This window comes from Petromyzon marinus, chromosome 38 (genome assembly GCF_048934315.1).
Source record: "Petromyzon marinus isolate PM22_M1 ecotype Great Lakes invasive population chromosome 38, UKy_Petmar_22M1.pri1.0, whole genome shotgun sequence".
Classification (NCBI taxonomy): Eukaryota; Metazoa; Chordata; class Hyperoartia; order Petromyzontiformes; family Petromyzontidae; genus Petromyzon; species Petromyzon marinus.
In genome coordinates, this window is record NC_133704.1 from 12,746,353 (window position 1) to 12,758,727 (window position 12,375).

Sequence of the window (12,375 nt, forward strand, 5' to 3'; positions counted from 1 at the left end):
GTGTGGGAGCTCCCCACCTCTTCCAAGACGTAGGTGTGGGAGCTCCCCACCTCTTCCAAGATGTACGTGTGGGAGCTCCTCACCTCTTCCAAGACGTAGGTGTGGGAGCTCCCCACCTCTTCCAAGACGTAGGTGTGGGAGCTCCCCACCTCTTCCAAGACGTAGGTGTGGGAGCTCCCCACCTCTTCCAAGACGTGGGTGTGGGAGCTCCTCACCTCTTCCAAGACGTAGGTGTGGGAGCTCCCCACCTCTTCCAAGACGTAGGTGTGGGAGCTCCCCACCTCTTCCAAGACGTGGGTGTGGGAGCTCCCCACCTCTTCCAAGACGTGGGTGTGGGAGCTCCCCACCTCTTCCAAGACGTAGGTGTGGGAGCTCCCCACCTCTTCCAAGACGTAGGTGTGGGAGCTCCCCACCTCTTCCAAGACGGTGGTGTGGGAGCTCCCCACCTCTTCCAAGACGTAGGTGTGGGAGCTCCCCACCTCTTCCAAGACGTGGGTGTGGGAGCTCCTCACCTCTTCCAAGACGTAGGTGTGGGAGCTCCCCACCTCTTCCAAGACGTTGGTGTGGGAGCTCCTCGCCTCTTCCAAGACGTAGGTGTGGGAGCTCCCCACCTCTTCCAAGACGTGGGTGTGGGAGCTCCCCACCTCTTCCAAGACGTGGGTGTGGGAGCTCCTCGCCTCTTCCAAGACGTAGGTGTGGGAGCTCCCCACCTCTTCCAAGACGTAGGTGTGGGAGCTCCTCACCTCTTCCAAGACGTGGGTGTGGGAGCTCCTCACCTCTTCCAAGACGTAGGAGTGGGAGCTCCTCACCTCTTCCAAGACGTGAGTGTGGGAGCTCCCCACCTCTTCCAAGACGTGAGTGTGGGAGCTCCCCACCTCTTCCAAGACGTGGGTGTGGGAGCTCCCCACCTCTTCCAAGACGTAGGTGTGGGAGCTCCCCACCTCTTCCAAGATGTGGGTGTGGAAGCTCCCCACCTCTTCCAAGGCGTAGGTGTGGGAGCTCCCCACCTCTTCCAAGATGTATGTGTGGGAGCTCCTCACCTCTTCCAAGACGTAGGTGTGGGAGCTCCCCACCTCTTCCAAGACGTGGGTGTGGGAGCTCCTCACCTCTTCCAAAACGTGGGTGTGGGAGCTCCTCGCCTCTTCCAAGACGTGGGTGTGGGAGCTCCTCACCTCTTCCAAGACGTGGGTGTGGGAGCTCCTCACCTCTTCGAAGACGTGGGTGTGGGAGCTCCCCACCTCTTCCAAGACGTGGGTGTGGGAGCTCCTCACCTCTTCCAAGATGTGGGTGTGGGAGCTCCTCACCTCTTCCAAGATGTGGGTGTGGGAGTTCCCCACCTCTTCCAAGACGTGGGTGTGGGAGCTCCTCACCTCTTCCAAGACGTGGGTGTGGGAGCTCCTCACCTCTTCCAAGACGTAGGTGTGGGAGCTCCTCACCTCTTCCAAGATGTACGTGTGGGAGCTCCTCACCTCTTCCAAGACGTGGGTGTGGGAGCTCCCCACCTCTTCCAAGACGTAGGTGTGGGTGCTCCCCACCTCTTCCAAGACGTGGGTGTGGGAGCTCCTCACCTCTTCCAAGATGTACGTGTGGGAGCTCCTCACCTCTTCCAAGATGTGGGTGTGGGAGCTCCTCGCCTCTTCCAAGACGTGGGTGTGGGAGCTCCCCACCTCTTCCAAGATGTGGGTGTGGGAGCTCCTCACCTCTTCCAAGATGTGGGTGTGGGAGCTCCCCACCTCTTCCAAGACGTAGGTGTGGGAGCTCCTCACCTCTTCCAAGACGTAGGTGTGGGAGCTCCTCGCCTCTTCCAAGACGTGGGTGTGGGAGCTCCCCACCTCTTCCAAGATGTGGGTGTGGGAGCTCCTCACCTCTTCCAAGATGTGGGTGTGGGAGCTCCCCACCTCTTCCAAGACGTAGGTGTGGGAGCTCCTCGCCTCTTCCGCCCAGCAGTGGCACAAGCAGGCAATTGCGGGTCCGGGATTTTGTCAGCAGGATGCGAACAATTGCTGACAGATTACCCATGAAATTAATTGTTATGCTTCGTTAAACAACAACAAATCCCAGCTTTATTTTTTGACAGCAATAAATAGTTAATGCTGTTTCATGCCAGGCTTAACGTAGAAAGCATGCACACAATGTTACGCATTCACCTACGTTATGTAACGTTCCATCAAATTGTAATACGTTTCCACACCAGCTGTTTCCTCCCGTTCAGGACGTCAGTCTTGGCTTTTGTGGCGGCGTCTGCTGCTGCTGCTACACATCAGTGGATTCGTTAGCTGTGTCGACTGGTGCATTATTTCAGTCAAGAGTATATATCCTTCGAGCCATTGGCCAAACGTGGCTTTTTGATACTCGTTTGGGTGGCAAATGCCAGCAGTGCATTTTCCTGAAGATGTCTACCTCTGGATGACGATGAATTACGGTAGCGAGGAGGGCCTCGGAGGACGATTGATGAGACAAGAGGGGAAACGATCTGATGATATGCAACACCTACAGAACATGAACATAAAACAGCCAGTAAATACAAATACGCTTATAGCTTCTTCTTTTTACCAATGGTGAATACAGCTCACGTGGGGCAATGGTAGCATTTGCCATCCCTGGATGATATCAAACAAAACCCCCTCCCCCCCCCCTTTTGCAGGTAATTTTTTATGCAGCTTCTTATTCTTCTTGTTTAAATGGCATTGTTGACATTTGTGAACAACTGGAAGACTTGTGGAGTGTGTGTGTGTGGGGGGGGTGAAACTGTGAATGTGACGAGATAAGCGGCCCTGCACCACGGCACGAGGAGCTGACCCCGCGCACTCGCTATGGACACTCGTCTCGGGGAGTGGGAAACAAGTCGCAGACTCTCCCCCCCTCTCTCCCCCCCCCCTCTCTCCCCGTGTGTTCTGATGCCGCAACGCATCCGTGGGCTCGTCAATCACGCAGCGTGCAGCAGCGTGCAGCAGTGTGCATCAGCCTGCAGCAGCGTGCAGCAGCGTGCAGCAGACTGCAGCAGGCTGCAGCAGCGTGCAGCAGCGTGCAGCAGCCTGTAGCAGCGTGCAGCAGCGTGCAGCAGCCTGCAGCAGCGTGCAGCAGCGTGCAGCAGACTGCAGCAGGCTGCAGCAGCGTGCAGCAGCCTGCAGCAGTGTGCAGCAGCGTGCAGCAGTCTGCAGCAGCGTGCAGCAGCGTGCAGGCGGCACGCACGTGTCGCGGTTTTGGTCTCCACCGCGGGGACAGTCGCGCAGACGCGTGCGGAACGCATCGCCGTCGACTGCATCCTCATGAAGTCAAGGGGATGAGACGAACAAAACTTAAAGGCGGAATATAATGGCGACTCCAAATCGTGACGACGTCGTACGCTTTTTGATGGCAGATTAAATTGGTTACATGCCTCTCTATGCCTGCGATGGCTTACGGTTGATATCGCAAAGTAACTCGTGTCTACTCGTACGAGCATTGAGGCAGTGTTCGGCCCCTGTTTACAGCCGTGAGCCAGTTGTGGAAATGCCACATTACTATGGCAGGTGGCAAGTATCTCCACAGGGAAAACCATTGATGACGTCTCCAGGAGATGGGGGGTGAGGATGATGGGCCGAAGTCAACGACCAACCGCGGGGTTCGAACTCGCGACCCGCTTCTGGTTGCGAGGCTCCCGGCCGCGTCGCCTCTGAGCCACGCGAGCGGCGAGGCACCCGCGAGGAGCCCCACGGGGCACGACGGCAGTGAGCCCGCGGGGCACGACGGCAGTGAGCCCGCGGGGCACGACGGCAGTGAGCCCGCGGGGCACGACGACAGTGAGCCCGTGGGGCACGACGGCAGTGAGCCCGTGGGGCACGACGGCAGTGAGCCCGTGGGGCACGACGACAGTGAGCCCGCGGGGCTCGACGGCAGTGAGCCCGTGGGGCACGACGGCAGTGAGCCCGTGGGGCACGACGGCAGTGAGCCCGCGGGGCACGACGACAGTGAGCCCGCGGGGCTCGACGGCAGTGAGCCCGCGGGGCACAAAGACAGTGAGCCCGCGGGGCACAAAGACAGTGAGCCCGCGGGGCACAAAGACAGTGAGCCCGCGGGGCTCGATGGCAGTGAGCCCACGTGGCACGATGACAGTGAGCCCGCGGGGCACGATGGCAGTGAGCCCACGGGGCACGATGACAGTGAGCCCACGTGGCACGATGACAGTGAGCCCGCGGGGCACGACGGCAGTGAGCCCACGGGGCACGACGGCAGTGAGCCCGCGGGGCACGATGACAGTGAGCCCGCGGGGCACGATGACAGTGAGCCCGCGGGGCACGATGGCAGTGAGCCCGCGGGGCACGACGGCAGTGAGCCCGCGGGGCACGACGGCAGTGAGCCCGCGGGGCACGACGGCAGTGAGCCCGCGGGGCTCGATGGCAGTGAGCCCGCGGGGCACGATGACAGTGAGCCCGCGGGGCACGATGACAGTGAGCCCGCGGGGCTCGATGGCAGTGAGCCCGCGGGGCACGACGGCAGTGAGCCCGCGGGGCACGACGGCAGTGAGCCGCTCCGCTCACGTGACGAAGTCGCCTTGGCGGCAGAGGCTGCTGAGGCTCGTCAAGTTCACTCCACGTGGCGTCGCGTTTGTTCCCCGTGCGAGCTCAGGCAGATTCTGTAAGATGTCGCGTGGGTTCGATTTTGAAATGTGCCGTGAATAACCGTGGCGGTTTCTGTGGCAGCAGGTCGAGAGTTCAGCATTTTAATGCTGGACTAAATGAAACATTTTAAACTCGTCATGGCCCGTGGTCTCCTCGTGATTTCAGTGGTTCCAATCTGAAACCAGCAGGGTAGCCATTGGCCCAAGCATGGCTTGCTGGTTCCTTGTCTTTTTCGGAGCGTTTAATCCAGGGATCACAAATGTCTACGGCATCGAAGTCACCGCGGTAGCTTGTGTTTTTTTATGTATAATGTAATGAATGTAGGGCACTGTGACATGTTCTTTATTAAACGTCCACGTAAGATAAATACACATATAATAAAGAGGAAGTCTCTATAAAATAAAGTACTGGATGGCCCAAGCTCTCTGCCAGGGGTGGAACCTGCCATGGTGGACACTGTCCATGGTGGTCACTCTTCTTGATGGACACTGTCCATGGTGGACACTACCATGATGGACACTGTCCATGGTGGTCACTCTTCTTGATGGACACTGTCCATGGTGGACACTGCCATGGTGGACAGTGCCCAAGGTGTGCAGTGTCCACTACCCGTGGTGGATACCGGTAGCATTTGCCTGCCTGGGTAATACTGAGCAACCCTCTGACTCATGGGCTAAGCCGACTGGAGTCCCAAGACCCGAGTGAGGTTTTAAAAGCGGGGTCCTTTATTGAGACGAGTGTTTGGCATTTGGAGGGAGCCTGGGATACCCTGAGAACGCCCATCAATACGAAGGGACAGCATGTCTTCCGTAGGTCCGATGGGTTTGCTCAGATTGTCCGAGTTCTAAACCGGCACTGCTCACATGTTGCGTTACAATCCAGGTTTCGGCTGCCTGCGATGATTTTGGGTTCTCGTCGAGTGTCATGGCGAGTTGACGATCTCTGCTGCCCATTCACCTCCTCAAGGCTGCTCAAGAAAACCCCATCGCTTTGAAGTTGGTCCTGCACTTCATTTGGCTGAATCACAGTTCCGAGAATACATATTTTTGTTGTTTTTCAAGCAATGGACACTTCTCTCTGTCGTAGAGCAAATGCACTGGTCCACAGTGTGGATCAGTGGCTAGGAGATGTTAACTTCCTCGCCTGATATGCAGGAGGTCGTGGGTTCGATCCCGACCATGACGGCTACTGCTGTAGATTTGGAGTTTGCGTCTCTCTCTCTCTCTCTCATCATCATCACGGTGGCTAGGAGATGTTAACTTCCTCGCCTGATATGCAGGAGGTCGTGGGTTCGATCCCGACCATGACGGCTACTGCTGTAGATTTGGAGTTTGCGTCTCTCTCTCTCTCTCTCATCATCATCACGGTGGCTAGGAGATGTTAACTTCCTCGCCTGATATGCAGGAGGTTGTGGGTTCGATCCTGACCATGACGACTGCTGCTGTATATTTGGAGCGAGTAGCTACATCATGAGACCTCCCTTGCCAGAATCAAAATATAAGAATAGGTTTTACCCTGTCTGGCAACAACACAGGAGGTATTAAGATGTTAAAACACCAAACAGAAACCCTTTGTAAGGAATCAAGTCCCTGCATTAACCGCAAGCACTACTTGTGGTGAACATGCAGACAAAGGGTTTAACTTTCGATTTAAAGCTTTCGTGACTGCAATGATTCATCTTCTTTGGTTCTTTCGGTAAAGTCACGTAGAATGAGAATAAAATAATAAATTGATAAAATAAAATAACACAATAATATTCTCACGACGTTTCGGCCACAACACAAGCGGCCTTCATCAGGTGAAGGGACGAGACTGTCTGGTAGGACAGCGCTGGAGGGTTTAACTTCTTATTTTTCGTTCTTTGATAAAGGTCCCATGAGATAGCTGCTCACCCCCAGCCCTTAATGCTGATAGTGGATTGTTTTTGTACCGTCCGCCTTTTAGCGTTCTCTGGGCTGACACTGACGAGCCATAGAAGGCTGTCTCTGGTGTAGGACAATCCGTTTCAAAGACAATGCATCATACCTGATTAGAGCCACGTGTGTTTGCATGTTCACCACAAGCGCTGTGCGTGGTTCATGCAGTAACTCGATTCTTTGCGAAAGGTGTTTGAACATCTTAACACACTCTGTGTTATTACCAGAAGGGATAAACTATATCCTTATTATTTTATACTTTGATACTGGTAACAAATAACCCATGCCAAGCACATGGAGTTTTCGACAGCACTGATTGGATTTCTGCTGCTCACTGCCATCTGCTGTCCTCTATGCAGCCTTACAGCCAACAGCACAATTGGAAATACGGGTGGGGAGGGAATACTACGAACATATTTAGATTTAAGATACTGGACCGTGGACAAGGAACCCACTTGCTGTACTGACATCTCCTGGTCGCTTTGCAGGCCTGCAGGTTTGAGAGTGTCGCGTCACACCACGTGTTGATGATCGTCAGCAAGCACCACCACCACTGGAGCACGGGGTCACATTATTGCGCACGTGGCCTCCACCCCACACAAACATAGGGGGTTGACTTCATGAGGATACAACAACAACAAAACATGCAAATAAAAACGGGTAAATTGCGATGTGGGGTCATTGAGAGAAAATAAATAATTCGATGTTTCCGCTGCCTCTGCTCCGTATGTCATCACGAAGGCCAGTCGCCCACACGCCGTCAGCCCTTCCCGTTCACAGCAAACCGCGGCTTTCGTTTTCGCGAACCCATCGTATAGAACAATAATTTTCAGCGGTGACTGTGGCTGCCGATGCTACTCCATCCCCTCGCCCGCCGCCCAGAAACCCCGCGCCGACCCCTACTTGACCCGAGCCGCAAGGGCCGAGAGAGCCACCACGATCGGCGCGGCTCCCACGGCACGAGCCGCTGTGGAGGGCGGCGGAGGCCCTCCACGATCCTCACGATTCGATGCCGAAAAGGTTTGGGGGCGACTCTGCTGGGCGAACGACGCCGTCCACCAACAGACACCGTGGCGACGACAGTCTGATGAGGCTGCTGGTTGTTGTGGTTGTTGTGGTGGTGGTTGTTGTTGTGGTTGTGGTGGTGGTTGTTGTAATCACCGGCGAAATGTCATGGTGCTCGAATTGTAAATGTCGTGGTGGGTTTCCTCTCCAACACACCGCCGGTTCGTGCTGCACTCGTAACTAATTGGCACGTTTTGTTTACGTGATGAACCTTGCTGATTGGCTTTGTCTGGTGGTGGCGGGTTTAACTACACAATAACATTTACGCGGTAATACCCCCCAAATCACCTCGATTGTGAACAATATTGGTCGCGAAAGCCTCCTACTACGCCTACGTGTTAAACTGAACGTCTGATATTCGTTTGACATTCGCAACGAGAACTAAAAAAAACTGAGCTACGCCATTCCAACTGAATTAGGATGGAGAGGGCTTGTGAACACGTGTGGTGCTACTGGTTTCCCTGTGAATGGGATGAAGAGTGCTTGTGATCACGTGTGGGTCTACTGATTTCCCTGTGAATGGGATGGAGAGAGCTTGTGATCACGTGTGGGTCTACTGATTTCCCTGTGAATGGGATGAGAGATCTTGTGATCACGTGTGGTGCTACTGGTTTTCTTGTGAATGGGATGGAGAGATCTTGTGATCACGTGTGGTGCTACTGGTTTCCCTGTGAATGGGATGGAGAGATCTTGTGATCACGTGTGGGTCCACTGATTTCCCTGTGAATGGGATGGAGAGATCTTGTGATCACGTGTGGGTCTGCCGATTTCCCTGTGAATGGGATGAGAGTGCTTGTGATCACGTGTGGTGCTACTGGTTTCCTTGTGAATGGGATGGAGATCTTGTGATCACGTGTGGTGCTACTGGTTTCCTTGTGAATGGGATGGAGATCTTGTGATCCCGTGTGGTGCTACTGGTTTCCTTGTGAATGGGATGAGAGATCTTGTGAACACCTGTGGGTCTACTGGTTTCCCTGTGAATGAGATGGAGAGAGCTTGTGATCACGTGTGGTGCTACTGGTTTCCTTGTGAATGGGATGGAGATCTTGTGATCACGTGTGGTGCTACTGGTTTCCTTGTGAATGGGATGGAGATCTTGTGATCACGTGTGGGTCTACTGGTTTCCCTGTGAATGGGATGGAGAGATCTTGTGATCACGTGTGGTGCTACTGGTTTCCCTGTGAACCCCATACAAAAAGAACCGTCCTTTAACAACACTTTTAATGCTTTTAATACCATAAATATATCCTATAACACACTATAACAGCAAATACTGAAGCACTTAAGCCACACCATTCCAGCTGAGCACGCGACTCGAATGGAATCCGCACGACCCCACGACCCACGCCAGATCCGGGTCCACATCGTTCCTTCGCAAATAGCAAAAATACAAAATAAGCATCCTTCGGCAGATATAAGCATCGAAATGGGCAGGCACACATTCAGTTCTGTTGAGCCAGTGGTCTGGATAAAGCCGAGTGCTTCTGCACGTGCAATGGTGTCCACGTTGCTGTTGGAAAACAATAATTAGGCTTTACCCTTTCTGGCAATACAACAAGAGTTGTGTTTAAGATGTTCAAACACCAAGTAGAAGAAACCTTTAGCAAGGAATCAAGTTACTGCATCAACCACACACGCAGTACTTGTGGTGAACATGCAAACAAAACATGCTCTGGTAATCGACGCATTGTCTTTGAAACTGATTGGCCTACACCAGAGACAGCCATCTCTCTTCCTGCTTTGTAACTGGTCAAAAGGTGCCGTGATGTTGCCGTTGTTGGTGCTGTCAAACTCCTCCTTCGTATTCTGAGGCCAAAGCTCCGATGCTGTGGGTGATGGGGCTTTTGGCCAGTGCAGCTCCAAGGCTATGGAACGCTGCTGGCCTCTAGATAACAGAACAAACAAAATGTTTTGAGCTATTTAAATGTTGCCCTGAAAACTCACCTCTTGAAAATGTCCTTCCCCCCCCAGAGTTGTGGTCGTCCCCGCCGCTGGCTCTGTTTTATTTCCCCACTTTCCATTTTATTTCCCCACTTTCCATTTACGAATGTAAATTATTATTATTAGCAATTATTAAATAAACACCCGAAGCTGATGAGCCCCATACGTTCAAAACCAGTCCGGAGTTTGCTTGTTCAAGGCAAGTGACATTGGAAAGCCAATAGGCTGATGGACTAAACCCACATTTTATGTATTCATTTTATAATCGGGGAGACAGGTTTAGGTGGGTTAAACTTCCGTATTTGGCACCGGTTTTTTTTCTCCACGAGGTTGAACATCTTCCCGTTTTTAGTTTCCATTCGTTCCCATATCTGCACTTGACGAAGGCTGACGAGTGCGAGCCGGAAACTCTGCCCCCCACTGGGTTATGGGACACGGAGCGATTTGAGTTTCGTGTCCACGACTCTCCGCTGCGCGCCGCCCACGTGGCGGCTCGAGACCAAGACGACAACGCAGGAGCCGCACGCTCCGTGCAGAGGCAGCGACACCCCACGGTAATCATTGACACGGCACCGTCATGCGAGCGAGGAGCCGGGGGGGGGGGCTGGAACGGAGGGGACTCCGCGCCGCGACAACACTCGATTCGTCGTCGAAGAGCGGTAGGGGATAAAATATATCAACAACTAAAAAGTGATGGGGATTTTTGTTGCTGTTGTTGATTCAAACTTTCACCCCCACGACCCTCAGGCATTATCTCACTTGCCATGGATGTCCAAATGATGAGAGCCACTTTGTTAAGCCAACATTTGCGATAGCCAGGTCGTTTTTGAAGAATCAGTGAATATTTCAGTGGGCTTTGTCTCGCAGGATGGGGATGGTTTAGGGTTGTGTTTGTTTCTTGTGCTTTAAACTCCTATCGTATTTTTTGTAACTGTTATTGTAACGTTCTTACCCACGTGCCCCTTCTGGACATCTGTGACAAAAGAGCTTTATAACTCATTAGATTCCTCCTCCACTATAAATATTTTGATTCTGAAATATCCTCCATATTCATTTCACAGTGAGCACTGCCTACCTGACACGGATAAGTTTCTGAATTATTTACCCACCACCCGTGAAAAGCCGCCACTTCGTTGTGGTGGCCAGGTGGCTTCTGGGAAAAAGCTACGCAGCTCAGTGGGGCCTTACCTGGTAAAATAAAAACAATGTTTTTAAACACTGGATGTGGTGGGTCAATCCAAAACGCTGTTTCAGTGAATTGGTTTGGCACGATGCTTATAAAACTGCTCATAGGATTTTAGGAACACAGTACTCTAGGGTGCAATAACATAGGATTCTCATGGACAGGTCTACCTGCAAGCCTGGCTGGCTGGATGTCTGCCTGGATGTCTGTCTGACTGGATGTGTGGCTACCTGGCTGGCTGTCTGTCTGCCTGACTGGCTGTCTGCCTGGATGTCTGTCTGCCTGGCTGGATGTCTGTCTGCCTGGCTGGATGTCTGCCTGCCTGGCTGGATGTCTGTCTGCCTGGCTGGTTGTGTGCCTGTCTGGATGTCTACTTGACTGACTGGATGTCTGTCTGTCTGACTGGATGTCTGTCTGCCTGGCTGGATGCCTGTCTGCCTGGCTGGATGTCTGTCTGCCTGGCTGGATGTCTACCTGCCTGGTTGGATGTCTGTCTGCCTGGCCGGATGCCTGTCTGCCTGGCTGGATGTCTGTCTGTCTGGCTGGATGTCTGTCTGCCTGGCTGGATGCCTGTCTGCCTGGCTGGATGTCTGCCTGCCTGTCCGGATGTCTGTCTGGATGTCTGCCTGCCTGGATGTCTGTCTGCCTGGCTGGATATGTCTGCCTGGCTTGATGCCTGTCTGCCTGGCTGGATGTCTGTCTGCCTGCCTGGATGTCTGTCTGTCTGACTGGATATCTGTCTGCCTGGCTTGATGCCTGTCTGCCTGGCTGGATGTCTGTCTGTCTGTCTGCCTGGCTGGATGTCTGTCTGCCTGGATGTCTGCCTGCCTGGCTGGATGCCTGTCTGCCTGGTTGGATGCCTGTCTGCCTGGCTGGATGTCTGTCTGGATGTCTGTCTGCCTGGCTGGATGTCTGTCTGGCTGGTTGTTTGCCTGTCTGGATGTCTACCTGACTGACTGGATGTCTGTCTGTCTGACTGGATGTCTGTCTGTCTAACTGGATGTCTGTCTGCCTGGCTGGATGTCTGTCTGCCTGGCCGGATGCCTTTCTGGATGTCTGTCTGGCTGGTTGTTTGCCTGTCTGGATGTCTACCTGACTGACTGGATGTCTGTCTGTCTGACTGGATGTCTGTCTGTCTGACTGGATGTCTGTCTGTCTGGATGTCTGTCTGCCTGGCTGGATGTCTGTCTGCCTGGCTGTATGTCTGCCTGCCTGGCTGAATGTCTGCCTGCCTGGCTGGATGTATGTCTGTCTGCCTGGCTGGATGTCTGCCTGGCGCAGGTCTGCGCGATGACGTCACCCAGGTTAGTGCGGGATGACGTCACCCCCACCCTCAACCCTTCGCCGTGTATCTCCGTGCAAACGCCTCGGGATTCGCCACCTGCTCGCCTCGCCTCGCCTCGTGCAATGTCCCCAAAAAGTTTTGCTGGCTGGAGGGACGGGCGGTTACGGCCAAAGAGCGCGTGGGCTGGTATATGAGGGTGGGGGGGGGATGTGCTGGCTTGCTCGAGGGAAGGACCGGACTGGACGGACGGTTACGTCCGGAGGACGTTCGGGATGCTAATATTGTACGCAGCAGTGAATGTCGCACTGTAGACACACAGAGAACACACAGAGAGAGAGAGAACACACACAGAGAGAGAACACTCAGAGAGAGAACACAGAGAAA